The sequence below is a fragment of the Phoca vitulina genome, unplaced genomic scaffold (assembly GCF_004348235.1).
Source record: "Phoca vitulina isolate PV1807 unplaced genomic scaffold, GSC_HSeal_1.0 scaffold42, whole genome shotgun sequence".
Lineage (NCBI taxonomy): Eukaryota > Metazoa > Chordata > Mammalia > Carnivora > Phocidae > Phoca > Phoca vitulina.
Window position 1 is genome coordinate 3103498 of NW_022589745.1, and position 25413 is coordinate 3128910.

At 40.3% G+C, this 25413-nt stretch overlaps 1 pseudogene; it reads right to left on the reverse strand.

Moving 5' to 3' along the window:
• Positions 1–817: 817 nt before the first annotated feature.
• Positions 818–25413, reverse strand: part of LOC116648206 — a 39882-nt pseudogene continuing 15286 nt past the window's right edge.

The following is a 25413-nucleotide window of genomic DNA, read 5'->3' on the forward strand; positions in this document are numbered from 1 at the left end:
AGAGAGAAAATCTTACACGGGCAACACACCCAGCACAGAGCCGGACACGGGGCTCAATCTCAACACCCTGAGATCATGACCTGAGCCGAAATCAAGAGTGGGTTGCTTAACCGACTGAGCCAGTTAGGTGGCCCCCATCCCCAAGTCTGTATGTTTTTGTTGGGAGAAAGAGTCGGGGGGAGAAAGGAGAGTTTTGAGTCAGGGAAGGTTAACTTCAATTTTGCCCTGAACTTTCCATATACCATCATACTTAGTAAACCAAATGTTCTGTGGAAATCCATGTGTGTCCTCATTCCACAGCAGTGGACCTGAGGTTCTAAGTGATCAGGGCATTTGACCAAAGCCATACATCTAGTCATCCAGAGCTCTGAGATTTGCTCACCTCTTTTTGTGTGATTGGGTGCTTCTTCTGCCTTTCTTTTGTTCCATTTGGGGCAGAAAATGCGGAAACTGAGCATACTGCGTTAAGAGACCGCTTCTCTCGGTTCATTCCACTGTGGAGACCGATTATTACTGGTGTCTAAGATTATCACTTTTATATGCTATTTTTAGAACTTTGTTCCAAGTTCCAAACATATCTACCCGGTGATCCCTAATATCACCACTTGGATAAACCACAGTTAATTTCAGCACAATGAAAAATATGTTCCTTCTCTAGTGGCACTCTTCTCTATGAAGAGCTTTCCTCTTCACCTGTGTGTGACAAAGTACCGGAAATGATCCTTCAGCTTTTCCTGTCCGTTAACCCACCTGGACCACCCCTAAGTGCAGCCACTGCCCTTCCTTTTCCCTCATGTGTGTCCATGTATCTCAGCCTTTAGTGCTGCTTTAGGCTGAACTGCTTTCCTTTCCTCTGGGCATATGGCCAAATGTCCCAAACTTTCTCCTTAGAAACACTCTCACCTCTTGTGAACACTTTCTTCTCACAGAAGCCAGAGAGATTCTAAAGAAAAAAGTAAAAGTGATCATACTATAGGCTTATATAAAACTCTTTAAAACAGGTGGTGCAGTCAGTTAAGTCTCTGATTCTTGGTTTCAGCTCAGGTTGTGATCTTAGGGCCATGAGATTGATGCCCCACATTGGGCACCACACGCAGCCGGGAGCCTGCTCGAGATTCTCTCTCTCCCTCTGCCCTTCCCTCTCCCCCTGCTCTCTCTCCCTTTCTAAACAACAACAACAAACAAAAAACAAAACAACTCTTTAAAACACTCCTAGTGTGAAAAGTCACCAGGTCTGCAAGACCATCACTGTGACCTGGCACCTGTCCGCACCTCTGGACGTCCTGTCCATTGATTACTATTCTCTGCCCTCACTGTCCACTTTGCATCCCAGACCATCCTTCTTTCTGCTTTATTTGGTGTCCTCCTAACTAGTGTGTCAGTCATACAGTAAGCATTACCATGCAAGGCACACAACAGGATCTTCCACTTCTCCCACAGCACTCACAATCACTGTCATTATCTATTTGATTACTTAATATCTATCTCCCCGACTAATCTAAATGCTTCATGAAGGCCAGGAATGACCCTACCTTGTTAACTTTATATTCCCAACACCTGGTACCTAGTGCCTGACACATAATAGGAATTAGAAATTATTTGTCTAATAAAAGGAACACTTAGAGACCACATAGAAACAACTAATGAAGCATATTGGATAATAAAACATCTTTTTAAAGAGAAAGCCAGCTTATAGAAATTTCATGAAGGCCCCTTGATATCAAATTAGTCTGAAAATTAATTCTTTCTGAACAGAGGTTCTGACAAAATCCTAAACATATATCAAGGTTATAAATTCTATTTATCTTTCAATACCACGAGCCAACATATTGCCTCCCTAAAGGCTTCTTGAACCTCCCCTGGTCTTCTACCATGAATTCTAATGAATCTTGCTCTTGTCTTATCTCCTGAGTTATCCAAGAACTTCAGGAGAGCAAAGAACTTCCCTTTGTATTTAGCATTCCATTTTGTGCATATTAAGTAACTATTAAACCTCTACTGAATAAATAAACACATCCAGGGTGATTTATTACAGAATACTAAATACCAGGAAGCACTAATGGAAGACGTATTAGGACCCAGTCATCACATTAGACCACAATTATGCAAAGTGTAAATAAATACAAATAAATCCAACTTGGAGACCTTACCTTGAAGACTATGTCCTTTTACTTGGGAACACTTTCAGTCTTTATTTCTGACACCCATTCTGCCCTGAATCATGTCCTCATTCTCATACCTCCTTAAAGGAAATGAGAATCATGCCTCACCTCTGGTAATTGCAAGAGTAATCGTGTGTATCACAAACCCTAGGACAGCTTCTCGAATTAAAAGTGTATGTGCCTCATAATTCATTTTTATTTACTGGAAATTTGGCTTACAACTCTTGTAATATTGCATATGATTAATTATGCCATAAAATGTGTATGTTCAAGCTTATGTTTACTCCTGTAAGAGGATCCATGCCTGGTTTTCTGTATTCTATGGGGAGCTCAACATGATGCACTGAGGTTTCATTTGCATGATATTTGCATAAATTTGCATTTCCATACAATTCTATTAATTTTACATAAGAAATACACCTGATTCTAATGATAATTAAATCTAATCTTACGGCCCATAAAAGAAGTGGTAGTACTGGAAGAAACTGGATAATATAGAAAGTTGGCAAAGAGTACAGAATGTATGTAAAATTACTGCAAATGATTACTCCCCATTGCATGAGGAGTTCTACCTTCAAAACATTCCTATATTTCTCTTCTCCTTTGAGTCCCATATGAAACTTTTCAGATAAGCAGGTCAGAGATGACACCAATCTTACCAGAAGAGCTTAGGTGTCCCAGCAATTAAGAGTTATAGCCAAGGTCAAGGAATAGGTTTCTGCAAGTATCACATGAACTCTGGAGCCAAATCTCAAAGCTTATGCCTCTTCTACCTCTTCCTGAATCATGGGTCCACAGAGCCAAGAGAGATAGGAAGAAAGAGAACTCTACTAAGGACAAGAGAAGCTCTAGAAGCCCACCTTCCTTCCTGCTCCTTTCTCTGATGCCCTTACTCCTTCCTTTTCTCTGGATTTGCATTCTTTCTCCCCACATACCCAGCCTATTCTCATTAACTGGTTCTATTGAAAGCTGAACTAGAAATTCAAGATGGCCACTCTCTGGGAACTTGCACTTTCAAAGGCGATTCTGTCAGTTAAGACAGCTTTTTGTCTTAGAGATAGAGCTAATTTTGTGGGATTATAAGCAGGTTGATTTTTGACAATACTAAAGGCTAGTCCTGCCTATGATTGTTAAATTGCTGCAGGGATAAGTCAGAAAGATAGCTCTGTGTTATGAATTCTAAGTCCCTGCATAGATGAGAAAGAGTTAGAATGGGAGAATTGGGACCCCTCCAGGGGTAGCACTCAGCTTTTCAGATAAACAATTGAATCACATAAGCAATTAACAACAACCACAATGATATCCATAGACACATTGCACAGTAGACTCTCTGTACTAACTCTAATGCTTTTTGTAAGTTCATAAAATAGTTATTACTAACTTCCTAGGTGAGCAGACAGATGTTTAAAAAGATTACATAACTTGTCCGAAGTCTCATAGCTAATACGCAGCTGAGTCACGATGCAGACTGTGGCCTCTCAAATTCTAAAATCACTTTTTTAGATTTGATCCTTCAGATTGTCGACAAACATAAGCTCAAATAATTGGAAAGCTAGAAGTGGATATAAAAATCTTGCCCCATGTCTTGCATTTTGCTATGACAAGATTAAGGCTAAGTGACATCTCTCAGATTGGATAGCTGGTTGGTGGCCATATCAGGAATAGAACAAAGTTTTCTAGGTATAGTGTGTTAGTTAGTTTCTTCCTGGCCCCAAAGTATCAGGCCTTCCCTCTCATTCCTCAAGCTGACTCCATGTACATGCGCCCAGAGTCTCTGTGGTGATTCCTTCTGTTTGGATCCCAGGAGGTGGTATTAATCAGCACAAAACAGTACAACCCCAGTGGTGACTGATGGCAGGAGAATATTGACCATGAACAAGAGGCACAACGTCACCCATAATGTATGACTTTATTTTGCATCTAGGATTATCCAAGTTGCCTATACGCTTGCACCATTGGCATTTTGGGTCAGAACAATTTGCGTTCCAATATCAGCATGAGTGTAGACAGGTGGTAAGCCCTGGATCCTGCAGTATGCGCCCTCTGAGACACAGCTCTCACACCCGTATGGCTGAACCAATAAAACCTACGTCACAGAGCTGTTGTAAGTAATAACAATTATTAGTATAATAAATAATGATACGTATAAATCATATATTATATATATAAAATAAATGAGGAGCACCTGAGTGGTGCAGTCAGTGAAGCATCTGACTCTTGGTTTTGGCTCAGGTTGTGACTCGGGGTCATGAGACCAAGCCTCGTGTGGGACTCTGTACTCAGTGCGGAGTCTGCTTGGGACTCTCTCTCCCTTTCCCACTGTCCCTCCCTACTGCTCTTTCTCTCTAAAATAAATAAATAAAATCTTTAAAAAATTTTAAAAATAAAATAACTGATATTACTGTTTTTTTTTTTAATTCATGTGTTTTAATGCCAACACCTCTAAAGCCAGGATCGCCGGTTTATTGAGTACCTGGTAAAAAGAGAGAACAACTGTTGGATACTGTGGTTTAAGTCAGTGTTGGGTAGTTTTCCAAGAAAGCTCAGGAAATAGTTTTGCAGTAATGATACGAGGCTTGAATAATACTTCCTGCTTGCTGCAAACATTTCTAGCACTCACCGTGAATACTCAGTATTTCAGTGTTTATCCACCTAACTTTTCTTCCCCCTTTCTCCCTCTTGCTGTGCAGGGAATTTAACATTGTCACTTTTGGGGGTGCCTGGGTGGCTCAGTCGGTTAAGCATCTGCCTTAGGCTCAGGTCATGATCCCAGGGTCCTGGGATCGAGTCCCACGTCGGGCTCCCTGCTCAGTGGGAAGCCTGCTTCTCCCTCTCCCACTCCCCCTGCTTGTGTTCTCTCTGTCAAATAAATAAATAAAATCTTAAAAAAAAAAAAAAACATTGTCAATTCTGAGAAGTAAGAATTGTTATACAATATTGGTATGAACATCAATGCAGTATTGTTTGTACCTGACACTTAATACAGGATGTGGACAGTTTTATGCTGTGATATAAAATATATAGCTTATTGTTTGCTCTATCAGGAAAATATAATAATGCCTCAGTACCTGGCTATTGTTCATTTGCTCACTCCAGCATTGCTACCAGACAGTCATGATTTTAGCAAGCTATGGGGTGGAAGGGATGGAGAGTCGCAGCATAGGAGATACAAATATAATTCAGACAATATGCATGGACTAAAATAAACTTATTGATTCATTTCCTTTAGCTTTTGCCCTTTTCCAAGGATAGAAATATGCTGTTTTAACTCATTGTTGATTGTCAGCCCTGGATGTTCCTTATTGCCTTTTCATACAAATAATTATCTTCTACCAACTCAATTCTCTTTTGCCTAACTCAATATTTTCTCTTTCTTTCATTCTTATTAACTTCAGGATTCTTTGGAACCACGTTATCCCGTTTCCACAATCTGATTTTCCTCCCCAGCATTAATTGAGTTCAATATAACAGAAGTCGTCACTGTAAACCAGAGCTTGGGGTCTGATTTGAGAAAGACTTATCTTTGTACTTATTTTGAAAGTGCTTATAAGTTTGTGGGGAAATAGAAATAAACACACTTTGGGGTGCCTGGGAAGCTCAGTCAGTTAAGTGTCTGACTGTTGATTTTGTCTCAGGTTATGATTTCAGGGTCGTGAGATTGGGCCCTGAATTGAGCTCCCTGTTCAGTGTGGAGTTTGCTTGAGATTCTCTCTCTCCCCTACCCTCTGCCCTTCCCCCACTCTCTCTCTCTCTCTCTCAAATAAATACATTTTTAAAAAAAGAAATAAACACAATTTGATTCTAGTATAATGTTGTCACCTTGAGAAAAGAGTCAACTGAATTTGGTCACGTGGATGAGTACACAGCCTTGATGAGAAGACGCTTCACTTGGGATTGAAAGACAAATAGGGGTGATTCAGGCAAAGAAAATATGGAAGGAGCGAGAAAAGAAGGAGGGATAGCATGAACCCACACAGTGTGAGGAGCTACAAGACACCTGGTGTTTCTAGAATACCAAGAGTGGGGTGGGGAATGTCAGGAAAGGAAGCTCCAGGGAGATTAAAGAGCTGAACCCAAGTCCTGTTAGTTGGCCTGTGAGAATTAGGGGTTATGTTGATGAGTGTGTATCTCCTAGAGTCACCAATGGATAAATTAAAATGGAATCCATGAGTTAATGCTACAGTCTAATGTAACCAGGGGCGAATAACTAAATAAGACAGGTGAAGATTGCCATTTCTTGAATTAACAGGATAGAAGGGGTTAGAACAGGGAACGTATAATCCCACAATTGGAATTTTGCCAGAGTAGCTGAACTGAAAACTCCAAATTCCAGTAGACCTTGTTGTAAAATAGTGTGTGTAAAATAGTGTGTGTGATGTAATGACAACAAATAGCCAGAAATCTAAATTGATTATACACACACACACACACACACACACACACACACACACTAAAATGTAGTGGCAAACGTTGACCCAACTCAAATTTCAGTTCTTTCAAAATCAGTGTTTCCACTTCTCAGATTTGGGAACTGGTATAAGCATTGTCTGTGATGTAAATGAAGTCTTCAATATTTGGAGAAAACATCTCATATTTGGAAGCCAAGAGCAGAGCAATAATTCCAACCAGTTGAAGCTTCTTACGAGAAGCCAGCTCAACCTGTAAAAATGGGTCCATGATGACAATGCCTATGAACAGGGTCTCCTGCAGCAGCCTAAGCTTGGAGTGGCCTCCACCAGCCCATCCACCAGGAGGGCCGCATGGGTCAGTGTATCTCTCTTCCATAAGAAGTGGGGATTTATGGATTGCCTTAGAGACCTTAGATCTACCTACCTGGTAGACAGCCTTAACCTGGTCACTGAGGACCTGAGGGTTCTCCCAGTCCTCATTATCACTGTCTTCAGTTTTGCAGAGCAAGGCATCATAGAAATCTTGGCTGAGGTTCTCTTCCTTCATGGAGATATCCTCTGGTTGGGGAGAAAGACCCTCTGGAGCCAACACTTCCATCTATACTGGTTTTGCAAGAAACAGTAGGTTTCTGCTGTTTGTTGACATTTGTTTTGGTGGGTTGAACAGGTATTCTGGTGTTCTGAGCTATATATACTATACGGTAGTGTGTGTGTGTGTGTGTGTGTGTGTGTGTGTGTGTGTGTGTGTTTAAAGCTCACTAAACCCAATCAGGTCGCCTGGTTTGGTGCCATGTTTCCCCTGCCCCTCATCCTTTTGCTTCAAGGGGAGAAGGGGTCTCACTGGCAAATTTATCTTCAGTGACTTCAAGCAACTCCTGAGGCATCCTTGACCTCTGGTGTAAACATTGACCAGGCTTATCTCTATTCAACTTGCAAAACAGAATGAGGGGAGGAGAAAAGATAAGAGAATAGTTTTATTGAGGGTATATTGCAGAGGCCACAATTCCAAGCCTTGAGCCTCCCTGGGGTTACTTGGCGGGCTGTGCCCTGGGGGACGTCGCCCCCTAATGGCGTGGAAAAAACCAAATACTCTTGCTTTAGCTTAGTTATAAAATGCCAAATCTCCAGCTTATTTTAATTAAAACATGCATATTAACATAAAGAGATAAAACACAATGAAAGAGTATCTTAATGGCATATTTACAGTTATTAAAAATTCAGCTTTAAACATTGTACTATATAGATTAAGATAGCATTTTTATTCATGACTAGTTTTTGTAGCTTTGTAACCTTTACCTAAAACCATACTAGTTTTTAACTTTTTAAATTTAGTTCTTTTAAAATTCCTATCTTGAGAAATGTTTGTTACTTCTGTGCTCTTGTTCTTAAATATGAGTTTATTTCTGAGACATTCCCCACATATTCCTTTGAAAAGAATTGAAAAGATGGTCAACCGCTCTAAAAATAAGCTCAGTGATTAATCTCTAATATTTAAGTATAATACAGAACAAGTTCATTGTCTGTTTATTACTATTTTAAACATGGACCTTTAGGTATAAAGTCTTAGAGTGCTGGACTACTCCAAAGACTATAATTGGGAAATTAGATTTAAAAAATTTGATCTGTAAGTGAAATACTAGTAGGAAAATAAAATGATGCTCTAGAGGAGGATTGCTGTATTTATATAAATATTTACTAACAAATAAAGGGTAAATAGACACATAAAACTCTTAAGAAAAAGTAGTTTTGAGGGCACCTGGGTGGCTCAGTCGGTGAAGCATCTGCCTTCGGCTCAGGTCATGATTCCAGGTTCCTGGGATTGAGTCCCTCCTCCGGAGCCTGCTTCTCCCTCTCACCCTGCAGCCCCCCTGCTTGTGCTCTCTCTCTCTCTCTCTGACAAATAAATACATAAAATCTTTTTAAAAAAGTGGTTTTGAAAAATCTCTGGCCCAGGAATTATTTTCATCTTCTGTGTAACTTTCTATGAACTTACTTTTTTTTTTTTTTAAATTTTTTTTATTGTTATGTTAATCCCCATACATTACATCATTAGTTTTAGACATTGAACTTACTTTTAATTTGAATATGTTCTAACATGGAAGCCAGAACAGCTACTGAATTGGTTGACATCTGCAAGAGAATTATTCATAAGTTGACTTATTAATAAAAACATTTTTTGCATAAATATCAAATATTATTTTTGTGGATGCAATTTATTTTGGGTGATCAAGTTTTCAAAAGTGAGTTAAAATTAGCTCTGCTCCCTCAACCACTAAAGTAGTACAAAACAACATTCTAGGAATCTTCTTGAAATATGGTTCACATGATTTGGGTGGCATAGAGGAGAGCGCACAACTCAGGAGCGCTGGGTGCCTCTAGGGTAGACAGATGAGGCATTTTTCTGAGGAAATCTCAACTTCTTCAAGTTGATGGATTCCACAATTTCTTCTGACCTAAAAGAAACTTTGAAAATTGAAATTATAAAGAGATTTATAAAATTTGGTGTATAGATTCTGTGAAATAAAGCACTCTTATAATGTCAATGAAAAGCATGCTTAGTACAGTAAGAATTCAAGTCCCAAATTCACATTTGGAATTCTAGGTCTTCCAAATGGGGACTCATGATATGTCTGCATCCTTAGAGAGGCAGTGTGAATTGGTTGGTGCTTATACTAGAGGTTGAGAGGTTGGAAGATTTTGCAAAAATTGTTTTGTCTCTTTACAGAGATGCTCCAATAATATTTATTTTAAGTTTCTTTTTTGAATGCTATTTCAGTTATTTTGTAAAATAAAACAAGACCATCAGTTATCTATATCACATCAATGAGAAGGCAATACTATATGTTAAAAAGATTTTTAGAAAGAAAACTTAATCCATGATCAATCACAAGAATAAATGCCCTCCACTCTTTGAGCTGCATCTAAATGACTATACTTGATTCTTTATCTTGATGTGGCTCTTGAATCTCTGCAAGTTTTTTATTCAATGCTAAAATGGAGCCTAACTCCCAAAGCACTGCCCACTGAAAAAGCTATTTTAATATAAGATCAAATTAAAATAAGGTTGTTTTATTTGGTGCTTCAAAATATTTCTGAAAGAGGATTGCTGCATCACTGTATTTTGACACTCTACATTCTGTAATCACACCCATCAGAACAGAAGACTTTCTTAATACTGTCTTTTGCATTTGAGTTAACTCTACCCACGGGCAGCTCCCCACTAACCCTCTTCCATGGCTAACAATTAGCAACTTGAAAGCATCCTTCCCCCTCTCTTACTGGAGTGGCAACAGGACCCTTGTCTGCCTGTTGCTGGCCATGTGCCAGAGTCAGGTATTCTCAGTGAGTGGAGGATAGTCCTAATTAGCGTGGTGTCCGTGGGATGCTGGAACTGTTACTGTCACAAGCAGGAAGTGTCCTGGACAGGTGGTTTCAAAGGCAGGCTATAAAGAAAGTGCAGCACACAATAAAGTCACCAGAGACCAGCTGACACACTGATGCTGATGCTCTTTCTGAAGCTGGCCTTTTCACAGAAAGTGGGTCTTATCTTATCCCTGTGATAAATGTGAGCCTAAGTCACATCATCATGACCTTTGAACATATGAGTTGGCTTTCAACAGACTGCCCATTAATTCCCAGCGAGGGACCGACGTGGGGTGACAGTCACTTGTAACCATTACTGTACGTGCAGACAGCACACAGTGGTCTCTCTGCTGTAGGGTCACTTAAGATGCACGCACTCATAAAGCCACATGCCCATTGGATGCACTGTAGTTGGATAATTGAGATTTCCTTCAGCACTAATTTAAATAAGTTTAGTAAGAGCAAAGACTAAGGATGCACAGTCCCAACTGTTATTTGTATTTTGGAAGCTGTCATATTTTTATCTCATAATTTTAAACCGAGATTACAGGTTATGGTCAGTTTCTGATCTAAGCCCTTAAGAAATGCCTCATTATTATGACCTAATAAAGATCTATTGTCAGGCATCTTGCAAACAACATGATTAGTGAGACTCTCTTTGCCTGCAGTCCCCTTCTCTGTTTGGGTTTTTCTGAATCCTGTCTTCCTTGGTGACATTTTCAAGTGATTCCTAAGGACTCCTGAATATTCAGCTCTCCGTAATTCTAGGTTGAAGCTCAAACAGCTCCCCCAGCAGTTCAGACCTTGCTGGGCTGCTCTCTGGGGACACTTCACTGGAGAACTTCCTGTCTGGACAATAAAAATCCATTCATTCTTACTGCTCATCTTTCTTCTGCTTTTTTCTGAGCCGTGTTTGCGCACCTACAACCAGTTCCTTGCTCAGAAGGAGTCTCTGTCCTGTCAGTCGGCCCCTGCTCCAGGAGGCTTGGTTTCCACGGGTCTGAACGTGCACTTGGCTGACACAGGACAGCACGTATCCTGGGAGTCCAAGCAAGGCACTGGTCAGCAATGGGGAGCCTGCCCTTAGAAGATGTTAGATGGGCCAATGGCACAAGTGACCATCCAACAGTGCAGGGGGTGCTCAGGGCCCAGCCCAGTGACTCAAGTGTTGTGTGATCTCAGTCTCAAAGAAACAGTTTCTGGACTTCTTCATTATACGCTCTCCTATTCCAGCAAGCTGAGTCTGACACCATCAGTCCTCCACACTCAGCCAGAAGTCAGCACTGCTCCCATGTTTCACACAAACTGAGATGGCGTACATCTGTGTTTGTGCTGCCCTGTTTGGGGCCACCCAGATGGCGTCAGGGGACGCATCCTACTCCTGACCCTCCAGACCTGCCTGAGTGATCTAGGAACCACCTTTAACTCATGAAGATACATGCTGGCCCTCTCTGTCATTAACTTTATGTTTTGAGACAATTCTCTTAACCGTTGCCCCATATTCCTTATCAGTAAAATAGGGAGAGTAAAATCATGGTTTTATTTAATAATAAAATGATGCATAGTCCATAGCATGCAAATCAAGATGTGGTATTGCTATGGTTAAAGTTAATGCCTTTTTCCATATATACAAAGAAAAAAAAATTCTTCCACCTTCAATAGTATCCCTTCAGTCAAGACCTGGGAGGGCTAATACTTCATGTTCCCTCTCTGGCTAAAGCTCTCCTGGACTCATTTAAATCCCAGACTCATTCTCACTCAGAAAATAGAACACTGAGCCAGAGATTTCAATCTAGATTCCCAATCTTGGTTCCTGTCAAAACATTTCCTCTTCCTTTAGCAAGAAAGAATCCTCCCATCTGGAAGTCGAGGGTGGTCCTCCAGTTGGCTTCTTCTCCGAGGCTCTGTGATGCTCCCCACGTGACTGGGTCTGGACATCTTGCAGGGAAGGAAATACCTACCTAATGCCTCCTCTTCCTCCTGGGTCCACTTACACCCTGTCTCCACTCATGTGGCCAGCAATACAGCCAGCCATGTAGTGAGGTCTCAGCTCTGACCACTGTACCCATGGCCTAAGGGGTCCAAGCGTAGGTGGTGGACCCGAGCTACGCTGGGCCTATAGAAAGCCCCTCTTGTGGGGAATTTGGACGAAAGAAGACTGTCTCTCTTCAAGATGAGCCTGTGCCTTGTAAAATGGGGCCTGTGGCCTTGGCATGTTTCTCCCCCTTCCACAAGAAGCAGACACATAGAACCCCATCAAGAGATGGTGAGAGAGCAAGAAGGAGAACAGAATGGCACCAGCGGGGAGCCAAGAGATGGACACAACGAACAAAGACCTTCTGTGGCCCATTCCTATATCTTTATAATAAGGTGTCCTTTTCCGTTCAACTTACTTCAACTAGATATGCTAGTTGCCAAAAAAATGGTAACTCCCATCAACTGTTTCCCTTGCTTTCATATGTAGTTAATAAAGCTACCTACCTCACAGGGTTGCATGGGTTCTAATGGGATGATATGGAAGGACTAATTAAAAATAGTTCTACATGTGTGTATATATATACCTATTGAGCATAAAAAACTTAATGTCTGCATGAAAGAAATATTTCTTTTTTTCTCACTGCAAATAGTCTGTGGGACTATATGTCTCAAGTATTTCTTTAAAAAATATAATGGACTACAGTGGAGATTATGTTCCTTGAATATCAACCCTTACATCCTTAATTAGATGTGGAGTGCAGTGGTTAACTTCTAAATACAGTTTAGATTCTACAGGGAAAGTGTGAAATAAAATTAAATATATAGAACTTATATAGAACTAAATATACATGCATAGTGTTTTATCTAATTTCTGGAAATGGAGCATGGCAGGGGATATATCCAACAAATTTAGGCTTTTTTGAAAGAAATGAAAATGTCACATCACCTTTGAAAGAAAAGCAAACCATTACTCCATCAATTTTTAATTTTCTTCACTTTGTTTCCTTGATCCTGCCACAAGGTTTTCAACTGTTGTTTTTAAAAAGAGCCAAAGATTTCAAAGCAGCATAAAGTCTATTGGCATACCTCCTCTGTGCGAGGTGCTCTAAGAGATCTTCTGGAGAACAGAATATTAAGTGTTCTATAATCCTTCTCCTGAAAATTTGGAACTTACTACTGTTGAGTTGCTGGAAGAAATGTGGAAGAGGAGCGAAGTGTGATCGGGAACCAGAAATCACAGCGTTCTTGGTTTTGCCCTGCACCGAGGGAGTCAGGAAAGGTCTGACCAAAGAAAAACCGTGGGAGATATAATTTACTTATTTACACTCTATATGTTCTAAATACATCTTGAGACAATTACCCAAGCTGTACTTTGGAGAATGAGTACAATTTCAAAAAGATCAAGTTCAGGAGAAAAGGAGTATATACGGAAGATAAGTTATTACGGACTACCTAATGGGCAATAATAGTTTAAAATGTTTTTCTTATCATAAAATGTTGTAACTGATATTGCTGGTAGGATGAATGAATGAATGTTTGTAAAAGCCTAATATATACATAAAATTACCATATCCCTACCACCAAGAGGTATGTTATACCTCTTTCTATTTTATTCTACATATTGCCTTGTGCAAATTGAGATGGTATACATCTGTATTTGTGTTGTCCTTTTTTTTTTTTTTTTAAAGATTTTATTTATTTATTTGACAGAGAGATAGAGAGAGAGCACAAGTAGGCAGAGAGGCAGGCAGAGGGAGAGGGAGAAGCAGACTCTCCACTGAGCAGGGAGCCTGACGCGGGGCTTGATCCCAGGACCCTGGGATCATGACCTGAGCCGAAGGCAGCCGCTTAACCGACTGAGCCACCCAGGCGCCCCTGTGTTGTCCTTTTGATTAATATGTTAAGTGTTAAGTTACATGACTAAGTCAATATAAGTTTAATGTTTGCACAATAACCTTGACTACTAATACATCTTGAGTGTATATCCACATTTTTACATATGATTCTTTTTATCTACTTTCTTAACTTTTCTTCAGGAATTGCTGTAACTTGCATTACTACCAGCACTATATGAAAATATTTTTTCAATTGTCTTTGCAATTTAAATAACAAATGTTTTATTTTATTATTGTTTTATATCCCTTTCTGTAATTAGCCAGGAGGTGAGGTTATAAATTTATATTTTGGGTGTTTACAGTTTATTTGGTTTAGGATACGTTCTATTAAATTGTCTTTAAAACTTCGTGTGAGTGCCTGTATGTCCTAAAACACTGGTTCATGAGAGCAGCCTGTCCTGGAATCATTCTAAATTTAAGGTTGTGTATGAAGGTCTCTTCTGCCTTAAATCACTTTTTCCCTACAGACTAAGCCCTGAAAATTTCATAATTCAAGATAATACATACAGTGTAGGCATAATCTTCAGAAAAATCTCATTAAGACATAAAATACTACTCACTTAATACTCTCATTATTTAACCAGTATGCATTTATGCCTAAAAACTGTAAGTTCTTATGTATAAATCCTTGGGTGACAAAAGGGTCTGGGTTTAGAATCTGCTGTATATTAGAATATCTTGTATATTGGAAACTGTAGGCTTCTGAACTTGGACATTGGATAAATCATATAATCTCTTTGAAACTCAGGTTCTTCTTCAGTTTAAAAAAAGTACAAAAATTCCTCTCATATATTCATAAGTAAAACATATAATAAACGTAATAATAAATGTAAAAATATGAAGTAAGTTATGGGGGGTATTAGCTGTCTCATGAACTCCAGTGGAACGGCTCCAGTAGAAAAATGTGTTATTTCATTTTTTTGATTTGTCAGAAGGAAGTGCTCTTTACTTTGCTTTATCCTTCTTTCTTTTTCATGTTGTGGCACATTATCTTTTCCTCTGTCTTTTGTTCTCAAATTATTTATTACTTATGTTTACTGGCCCTTCTTTCTGCTAAACCCATATTGTTATATTTTCATTTCAAATATTGTAACTTTCATGTCTAGAATTTTCATTTTTTTTAATAGCTTCATTTTCCAGTTAAGATTCTTTTTGTGCTCACTCACTGTGACTGTCATTCTATGCAAGTTCTTGGTCATGTTCATAGCAGCTGCTTTAAATTTCTTGTCTGCTATTTCCAACATTGGGAGGTCATTTTAGGGTCTGTTTATAGTAACTTTTTTTTTCTTCACCATTGTTCAAATTTTCCTCTATTTCCACAAATCTCTTACTTTTTTTACTGCATAGTGAACATTGCAGAGGATGCATGGGCATGATCCTCTGAGCAGACTGACTTTCATTCTGGGAGGCAGTTAAATCACTGTCTGATGGCCTTGAACTTGTAGAAGCTTGCTTGGTCTCACACTCTGGTAGGGCAAATATTGGGAAAGCCCAAAGTGTTTCCTAAGCTCCTCTGTCTGGCATGTGTCGGGTCTCCAAATCATGTCTCCCTTCTGTGGGCCGAACCTGTGGTCTTTGCTCTGGTTCCATCCCCATCTTGCTGCCTTTCTGTCTGGGTTCTTACAGTCTCAACAGCACATCTGTAGTTTGGACATCAGCCGAGGATACTATACACAGATTTGGGGGCTACTCTTCTGTGGTGTCCTCCACTCAGGGATTTTTTACTGATTCCAGCCACTCTGACATCCCCAAACCTGGTTCTCTGTTGCTTCAAGCCAGGATGACTGTAGATTCTGTTTGAGTTCCAGACCCATACTTATGTGGGATCAACCGGGAAGTTCTCTCAATGAAAAAGCCATTTGAATCTGGATCTCACTCAGTGACTATGCTTCATTCTTTCAAAAGCCAAATACCCCTCAGTTTGTTCTCAGTGGCTTCAAACAACAGACTTAAAAAACATTTTGAAACATATGTTGTGCCCCCATGTTGTAGGAGTTTCGATTTCTCCAACTGTCAGCCACCTGGCCTTGTCATGTGCCAAGTTGGAAGGTGCTGGGGAAGGTGAGGGGCAGAGACAGGCCATCAGAGGCTGGAGCTTATGCTTTTAAAGCATCACTTCATATGCTCTTTGTTCAGCATATATGATCACATATATGACAAGATCAGCATATATGATCACATAATCCATATTAAAGGATGGTTTCTTACAATTTTGTTAAACACAGTGTCTGTAAGTTACCAGTCATTATGTTAGTTAAACATTAATTTCATCCAGATCGCTAACTCACAGTTGTGGAGCAGACACAGAAATAGTACCTCAAAGATATTTCATACCTTTATAAATACTTTACTTCAAAGAGGTATATGACTGTTGGCATGTTAACACAAATAGTGACTAGTAAATATCTGAGAGGTAGACCTATCATCTTGCAAATCAAAACTAGACTGTATATCTCATGTTTGAAAATTATTTACCCTAAAAGCATACTTTTATGATGACAAATGTGAAGAGTGACTTACTTCTGTGGGAATCTCTTCATTTTGAAAACAGTGACTATTCTGATCCCTAGCAAGACCAGCTATTTTAAGCCTTTATTGGCCACGGTTGGTTGTGAGACCCAAAGGGAGGACAACCACCACGTGTTGCCTCGGGCTTCAGCCCGGCCTGAAGTCTGTCCAAGCCAGGCTTTGGGTTCACAGAAGTTGAGGATCTGCTGGCACAAAAGACCCCTTTTGAAGAACATTGTATGGACTTGCCTCGTGGAAACAATAACCTTGTGAATTATTTTGATAATTTGTGTTTCAGGGGGATCTCATCAAGTCTCAGCTCTGGAGGAAGTATTGGGTCTCCTTGTGACACTGCTTGGCAGCCAGGAAGCCATGTCTGAAAAAGGCAGGTTAAATGTAAATAAATACTTCTGAATCTTTCAACAGGGTAGCCATTTATTTAACTTTATTTCTTTTCATGCCGGACCTGGAGTCTAAGATAATTTTATACATGTTCTCTCTCTAATATCAAGAGAAGAGCAAAGAATATTTTAAAATAACAATTGTGGGCAGTATTAATATCATTAATGAAAACAGCCTTGGCAGATCGTGTGTGAAACCATATAGTTAACCCTCCAAATAGAACTTCATTGTTTGCAGAAAAATGGAAACCACGTCCCTAGTTAACAGAAGAGTTGACAGATGGGAATGTAATGAGTTTCCTTCTCTTCTATCATCATAAGGGAAGCACCTGAGGATCAGGAACCACATTATCCAAGTAAAAGTGCAGGAAAAAACTAATCAAAATCTTCATGCGGTAGTATTTCTCTTTAAATGGATATAAAGGATCTCCTTATTAAAGCAATCATTTTGCTTGATGGACAAAATAAACCTGGCCCATATGATGAGTGAACTTCACTAACAAGAATCTCTTTTGAATAAAATGGTAATTCTGTAGTTGTGTTTTTCAAATCATTTTGTTAAGTGTCAAACACTGAATTGATTAACACATGATAATATATGAAAATTAGGGAGCCAAAATGGATGCCACTGTAAAGCTTTATAAAATTATCAGGGTCTGCAAATTCAGCATTATGTGGTCTTATTGTTTTCAACTGGAATAAGCAAAGACTACTGGAGTTTAAATTAAATTTAACAGATGCCTGGACTGGGGCATCTTTTTAGTATCATTTTTTTTCAGAATCCTTAAAAATATAGCAAATATTGCAGATGGAACCCACACACCCAATCCATCAGTAATCCTGTTATATTTTATCTACTCTGAGATCCTCCTATAATGACAGCAATATAGTTCCTTTTTTTAAAATCACAAAGGTGGAAAGAGTGGAAAGTGGATATCAGTCTACATGAAAATACAGCTCACGTAAGGAACTTCTCCCATGCACACAGATTGGTGAAAGCACATCCCCAGGTCTCGCACTGAGATATAAAGGGTCACCTAATGATCAGCCAAGATTTGAGGAGAACTTCTAACAATAAAAAGGGATAAAAGATAAACAGAAAAACTAATTATTCATAAAAAGCAAAGGTAAATGGGTGTTATCCTTTTTTGGGGGGGTGAGGGAGGAACAGAGGCAGAGGGAGAGGGAGAGAGAGAATCTTAAACAGGCTCCATGCCCAGTGCGGAGCCCCACACGGGGCTCAATCTCATGACTCTGAGATCATGACCTGAGCCAAAATCAAGAGTCAGACGCTTAACCAACTGAGCCACCAAGGTGCCCCAAAATAGGTATTATTCTAAATAGAATATTTGGACAGTTCTGAGTGAAAAAAATCAGGAAAGGAACTACCTAAAACTGAGAAATAACTATTCACCAATTAGACATATAATTACCAGAATAAAAATGTAACAGGGGTTTTGGAAAATAAAGAAAAATCTCACGATGTAGAAGGAGTAGAGGAAGCAACAAAAAGATGAGGAGAAGAACAATAAAACTAAAGAGAGAAAGAGAGTACCATGGTTTGTATTGTGTCTTCTGAAAATAAATGTTGAAGTTTTCACTATTCATACCTCAGAATATGACTTTATTTGGAAATAAGGTTGTTGTGGATATAATTAGTTAAAATGAAGTCATACTGCAGTAGGTTTGTCCTACTCCAATGTGACTGCCATCCTTGTAGGAAGAGAAAAGACACAGAGATGGGGACACACAAGGGCAGGCCATGTGATGACAGACAGAGACTGGAGGGATGTAGCCATAAGCCAGGGGACTTCGAGATTGCTGGCAAATACCAAAAGCTGGAAAGGAGAGGAAGAATCCTTCCCTGGAGCCTTAAGAAGGAGAGTGGCCCTTGAAAAGTGGCTGGCACAGAGAATGTTAAAGTAAATATAACTACACTGGGCAGATACAGAGAAGGATATGGGGAAAGCAACCAAGTAAACCTTCATTGTAGAAAGGTGTAAAGAGATAATGTCTATAGGATACAATAAAATGGCAGCAGTGTCATCTAGAGAAGTAAAGAAAATAACAGAACAAAGAGCTAAAAGAGTTAAAATTGGCTATATTTGAGGAATGAGAAAAGGAGTGGGGCTAGGGAGTGGAGGATATTATTTGTTATTAAAATTTTATTTCCTACTTATTTTAATCATAAGCATGATTTTGATTAAAATATTCATTATACAATACTTCTATTAAAATATTTATTGTGAAGTACTATTATTACAAATGTTTTAAAAATTAAACTATTTATTATAAAAGACATATTTTTGTCAACTGAACTTGATGCATCTAATTTATAATGATAGACAAAATAAATTCACATTGAAATATAAATTCTAACATCAAATTTAGACATCTCTCAAAGAACAAAAGGAAAGCTTTAGATATTAGGAAGTGTCCTCGAGAACTAGCATCTGCTAGTTTTTGAAGAATTGGATTGTAAGTGGATGACGTGGAGTTCAGGCTGATTTCCCAGAGACTAATAAGCTGTTTACTTGATTTTTCCCATTTGTCTTGGGCACATGACTAGACTACGCTTTTCAGCTTCCCTTACAGAGAGGTGTGGCTGTGTGAAGAGAACTTTGTCCATCTCCACCTGGACAAACAGCACCCTTTGCCTTCCCTCACACCCCCACCATGGCTGGACATCAGGCCTGGAGGCACACCTGGAAATCTTGCGTTGAGGAGAGCAGAGCATCTTCACCAGCCAAATCTCTGACTGGAGCTGGTTAGGAAATGTGATCAAGAAAGTGTTGAGAAACTGAAAATGCCCATGGCCATGAAAACTCAACCCAATGGGAAGATCATGAGAGGGGGATGGCTTTCTGAGTCAAGCCAGATGGTTTCCAGCCACCATGAACTTGAGGCAGAGAGCCTGGAGGACCAGCAAGTGATGGAACAAACCAGCGGCAGAATCTCCTCTCACAAAGAACTTCAAGGTGTTTGTCGCTACAGGAACCGATAGAAAGGAGTTACGACAGATGTTTACTGTTTTTTTGCTAATGGAACCCCAAGCCTGTGACTAACTGTTGTAACATCAAAACAATATCTGGACACCTAAACTAGCACCAGCAGGAACTGAGCTATGAAACCTGTTCTGTCCCAGGGAAAGCATTCTACTCAGTACCCACTAGGATAATTCCAGTAAGGATACTGAGCAAGAGAGAGTCTCCTGGAGAGGGATGTGGAGGGCAATAGAGAAAACAGAATAGAGAAATTCTACATAGGAAGCAGAATCTGCACCTAATCAAGGATTTCTCCACATCCAGGGCAGGGCCTGCCACCATGGCCATGGGAGGTTCCTTGTCTTCCACTGTCCCTGGTCTAAGAGGCTCTCCCTGCTTCACAGATACCCACTGTTTGTGTTTGGGGAAGGTGTGGGGGGATTGGTGGGGCAGGTTTCATTTCCCACCATCTACTCCTGAGTTAGTAAGGGTACTGACATTAGCCACAGCACATTTTAATGTAGACCTTTATTCTAGCCATTACCTTTTACTGAGCAATTATCATAATTTTGATGAAGACCCTGAAGGAATATGACTTCCACTGAAGGGTGGTGGAGGAACAGTCAATGTTGATAGTGGAAATACGGGCTCTCGTCCTGTCTCTGGAAAACACTCGCTGTGGATTGTCTTCACCTGGGCCTGGGGACTTAATTTCTTCATCAGTAAAACTGGGACGCAGTAAGGTACAGAGTTGTTGTGGTCGTGAACTCATCAATAATCAATATATATCACAGTGCTTGGTACAGAGTAGGTACTTGGGTGGTAGTCACCCACGAAGATGAGGAGTGTCTCTACACAAGTCTTGAACTAGAAGAACATCCAACTTGCTTCACAACCAACTCATCCTATAAAATTACATTCCTCTCTCTGTGGTCCTCTGTCTTCCAGTTTCTAAGTCGCCCAAAGATTTTGCAAATGTCTTGTCAGTCCTGTCTCCTCAGTGCTTTTAGCTCTGCAGAGTTAGGCTTTCATTTTACATGAATATCTGAGATCTTTTATTGCATGATATCTTAGAGAGCTAACAAGTAATTTTATAAGAGGAATGATAACACATGCATCGTGCTCCCCAGGTGTTTTAAAGCTCTCCAAGAAATAGCTATATCCTTGGTCTCAGGCAAGTGTCTTATCAGTATTTGAATATGCCTGTTTACGTATTTCTGGGATTTTTCTGTAGAGCTATTAACACCAGTTATTTCAAACATCTATGTTTGTATAACGAGAGAAAAAAGTTTCCTACAGGAGTATTTTTTTTTACATACAGAGATATGGTCTGTTGAACTGAGTACCTGTGATAAATACTTTAGCATTTATTTATTTTTTTTTAAAAAAAGATTTTATTTATTTATTTGACAGAGAGAGACACAGTGAGAGAGGGAACACAAGCAGGGGGAGTGGGGGAGGGAGAAGCAGGCTTCCTGCCAAGCAGGGAGCCCGATGTGGGACTCGATCCCTGGGACTCGATCCCAGGACCCTGGGACCATGACCTGAGCTGAAGGCAGACGCTTAACGCCCACCCAGGCGCCCTAGCCTTTATTTTTAATTTAATGGTACCTGGATGAGATTTATTTAGTGTAGTATGTGTATAAAATGATAAAGCACATATACTGGATAAATTAACAGATAAATTGCTTAATTTAATTAAAAATAAAAATATTTAGCACGCCTATGATGTCAATACATTTCTTAGAATCTAAGATGGAAATAGTTGACTCAGCTTTCTTTGTGTTCACATTACATCCTCATATTATCACATAATGAACTAGAGGTTGTCTATAATTCCACTATTACTTAGGCATATAGTCAAAGTCTTATAAAATTGAGGTTTTGCTACAGGCAACTTCAGGCTACTCTGTAATTAAGTTGGTACATTAAATGATATACTTCAGATTTTCCACCAAAAAAGTTTTCCATCTGACAGCTCTTAATAAGTTAAAATGTATTAGTTTAACCAATTGATTTTTTATTAAAAAAAATAAAACTTCTTTAGAGATCCTTTTGGAGAGTTTTGCATTCAGTATATAACATAGGGTTTGGATTTCTTAAAAAACCGGGCATAGGGAAAACAATTATGATTTTAGGTAAAGTCCTACTGGGAATGAGGTTTAGTTAGGAGGACCATCATTGCTCACAGCCTGAAGATTTTGCCACTGATGTTCCTACATAAAATATTTCAGATGGTACTTGCTATCCTCACGACAATGATGATCGCTTCCACCGTTCTAACTTCCTGGTTGAGGTCCTGGCCCTTGAGGCCTGGCAGGGATGTGGGGAGCTGGGGACCATGGCCCACCTCCTGGGATGCAGTGCTCAGACACCGATGGGTGAGGACACACTTACTCAGTGGAAATTTCCAGACAACTCTCCTGATTTCTATAGGTCTTGGCTCCCCTGTCCTTAAATGTGGGACAAGGAAAAGGAGGCATGTAGGTGACAGGTGACATAAAGATTGGTCCCACCTGTGGCACAATGCAATTCCCTGAAGGTGCCACACAGGAGGGGAAATTCAAAATTGCTTAAATTTTAATCAAATTGAAACGCCGGTGCTGAAAAAATGTTCTGGCTCTCTGTCTCAATACTTTCAAGACATCAGACACATTACTAAATATTCCCCATCATGCAGAACAGAGTAAATAATGATAAAAAATTCCACACAGCCCAGCAGGGCCTGAAACAGAAAAGGAACACAAAAAATGTCAGGTCCCTCCCTGTCACTTTTATTTCCCTTTTTATGTCAAATATTTGACTTGGTTTGTAAACTTTTAGATGTAATTCTTACATCTCCACCCCACAAAAGCATACAGGGCTATAATATAAGATTTCCATTCTTTCCTAACAGTGTCTGCACATAATAGATGTTCAGTAAGTTAATAAATAATAAATAACCTGCCTCATCTCTACTCACTCATCACAGTCTCCAGCAACAAGCATCCTCCACTTTGGGGCTCATGCTCCCCAGACTCCTGATCACCAACACTGGTGCCTCCCCCAGAACTCCCTCGCGAGCATGCTTTCTCTGGCCACTGCCTCTGTCCTTCCAGGTGTCCACCAGAGTTTGAACTCTGTGAAGGCCCCCACCCCTCCACTGTCCCGTTTCCCTTGATTGGTTTCCTTCCCCCATCATCGCCCATGGTTTTATGGCTTTGTCCCATCCTCCACTGCAGGCCCGGCAGACAGCCCATGTCCCCCGCTCCCCACGCCCGGCAGACACCCTTATCTCCCTTGGCCCTCCCAGTGGTCACCCCATCTCCCCCGACACTCTTGGTGGACGCCTCCATCTCCCCTGGCCCTCCCGGTGGACACCCTAGACACCCTCATCTCCCCCAGCCCTCCCAGTGTGTCTCACCTGGCAGCGGCGCCCAGAGCCAACAGGAAAGGAGCTTATCCTACCCCAGGTCTGGGGGATTCTTTTCTGTTCCTTAGCAAATACTCTTTCTGCATCTTCAGTGTGATCCTGTCACAACTTTGCCAGATCCCCTGTGCTCTCAAGCCCCAGCCCCTAACCTCTTCCAGTCCTTCTCAGCTGATGACATCATCTCACACCTTTTCTGGGAAAATAGAAGCAATCAGAAGTGTCCTTTTTCTTATTAGTATCTCAAAGCCCACAACCCTCTTCATACCCCTAACCATATATACCCTTCTCGGTGGGTACAGAGGAAGGTGCTTCTCTCCGCTTTTCTAAAAGCAAATAATTATTTAACCCTTATTTCCCCTTTTTTAATGAAAAAAATCTTTATTCCCTACTCATCAATTCTCTCTTTCTACAGGACATTTGTCATCACCATAAAATTAATTCCACCCTTTAAATTAATCCTTTGTTCTCCTAAGCCATCATTCATTTTTGATTCTCCTTATTCACAGAAGAAATTCTCTACAGTATATTTAGATGTTTCTCTCTGCATTTCTACCTGTCAGTCAATCTTCCGATGTGGCTTCTATCCCTCTCAGATTACATAAGAGAGGTGAAATTGAATGGGCAAAACTCTGCCCTCACCCTAAGTGGCCTTGCAAAGGTACCCAATACCCGTGACCCTCTTCGTCTAATTAAAATAGTTTTTTCCCTGGGGAATTGATAACGCCAAACTCCCCTCGTCCTGTCCCTGCTTCACTGGACACTTCTCAGTCTTCACTGTTGCTTTCTTTTTCTAGCAGAACTTGAAATGTTGAAGCACCCAGAGCTCTTTCCCAGACGGACTTCTGTTCCTCGTCTGTTCCCCACCCCCACTGGGCTCACCCAGTCTTTTGACGATGCCGACAATATGCTCCTGGTGCTGCTTCCTGTGGGTATTCTCCCTGTGTCCGCTGCTGAGCCCCCCTCTGTGCGGGCCACTGCCCCATCTCTACCTCGATGACATTGACCAACAAAGCCCCCCCCAAAACAGCATTTTAAACACTGATTTCTGGATTCAATTCTTTTCCCACACTGTATTGAAAATGTTCTCCCCCCACATTTGCCAGCTGACACAAATGTAGAAGTCATGCTGTTTATGTCCCCAGCTCCCTCCTTGTCTGGCCACAGGCTGAAGGGAGCCATGCCAGGCAGCCGCCTCCAGCATTTCCCTGCTCCCCGCTCCCGGAATTCCTGCAGTAGCTCTTTCCCTTTATCCTTCAGGTCTAGGAGTGCGGATGCCTTCCGCTGATTCAGTCCCTGAGATGCTTCCGCTTTCCTGTCGGTTTTTCTGACCTTGACTTTACTCCTATAAACCGCACCTTCAGTAAGTGACTCATTGACCAATGCATGTCATTTGTGTCCTGCTGGTGCCCTGATTGATATAATGAGAAATTGAGGCCCAGTGACGTGGTTTATCTTCTAGTGAGGTGGATAGAACAGTACTCGATTTTTTTATAATGATGCTTCTGAATTATTATTTTTCAGATGAAGAATCTGAAGATCAGATAGTCTGGCCAAGGTTAGAGAGCTAATCATTCGCATTCTAGATTTCTTATTGAAGATTAGGAACAGAAACTACGTATCTCCCACTGTACCACATAACCTCCTTAGGGCTAGTGTTCTTATTTTGCATTTTTCAATATGATTTCAGATGAATGAATTCTTGTTAAATTTTATTATAAGGTAAGGTTGCTTGTGGTTCTGAGCCTGTAACCCAGTGGTCAGCAGATTACAACCCATGGGTCAAATCTGGCCCAGCACTTGTTCTGGGAAATAAGGTTTTATTGGCACGCAGCCACATGTACATTCATTCATTTATGTATTGTCTCTGCTGTTTTTGCACTTCCGTAGCAGAATTGAGTAGTTGTGACAGAAGCCCACAAAACCTAAAATACTTACGTTTAACTCTTTACAGAAAAAGTATGCTGACTCCTAGTATGTCTCATATGACTTTTCTATTTCATGTAACACAGAAATGAAATACTGAGAAATAATAACAAACTTACAGAAATCTGGGGGTCAAGTTATGCCCTTTTGTCAAATGTAAACAGTTTAGGCCTTTCTACTGCTCCCATCTTCCACCCCTACTTTTGTGTACAATCCTATTATGGGGCAGAGCTAGCTCATTCACGTAGCTTCGTGGCATTTTCTCAACGAGTGCAGATGCAGCAACCCATTGCTGTGGCTTTCCAAGTGAGACAAATGTTGACCATCATAAGTATATTGGGGAGGCAAGATATTGAAATCGAGAGCTTAAATTAGACAT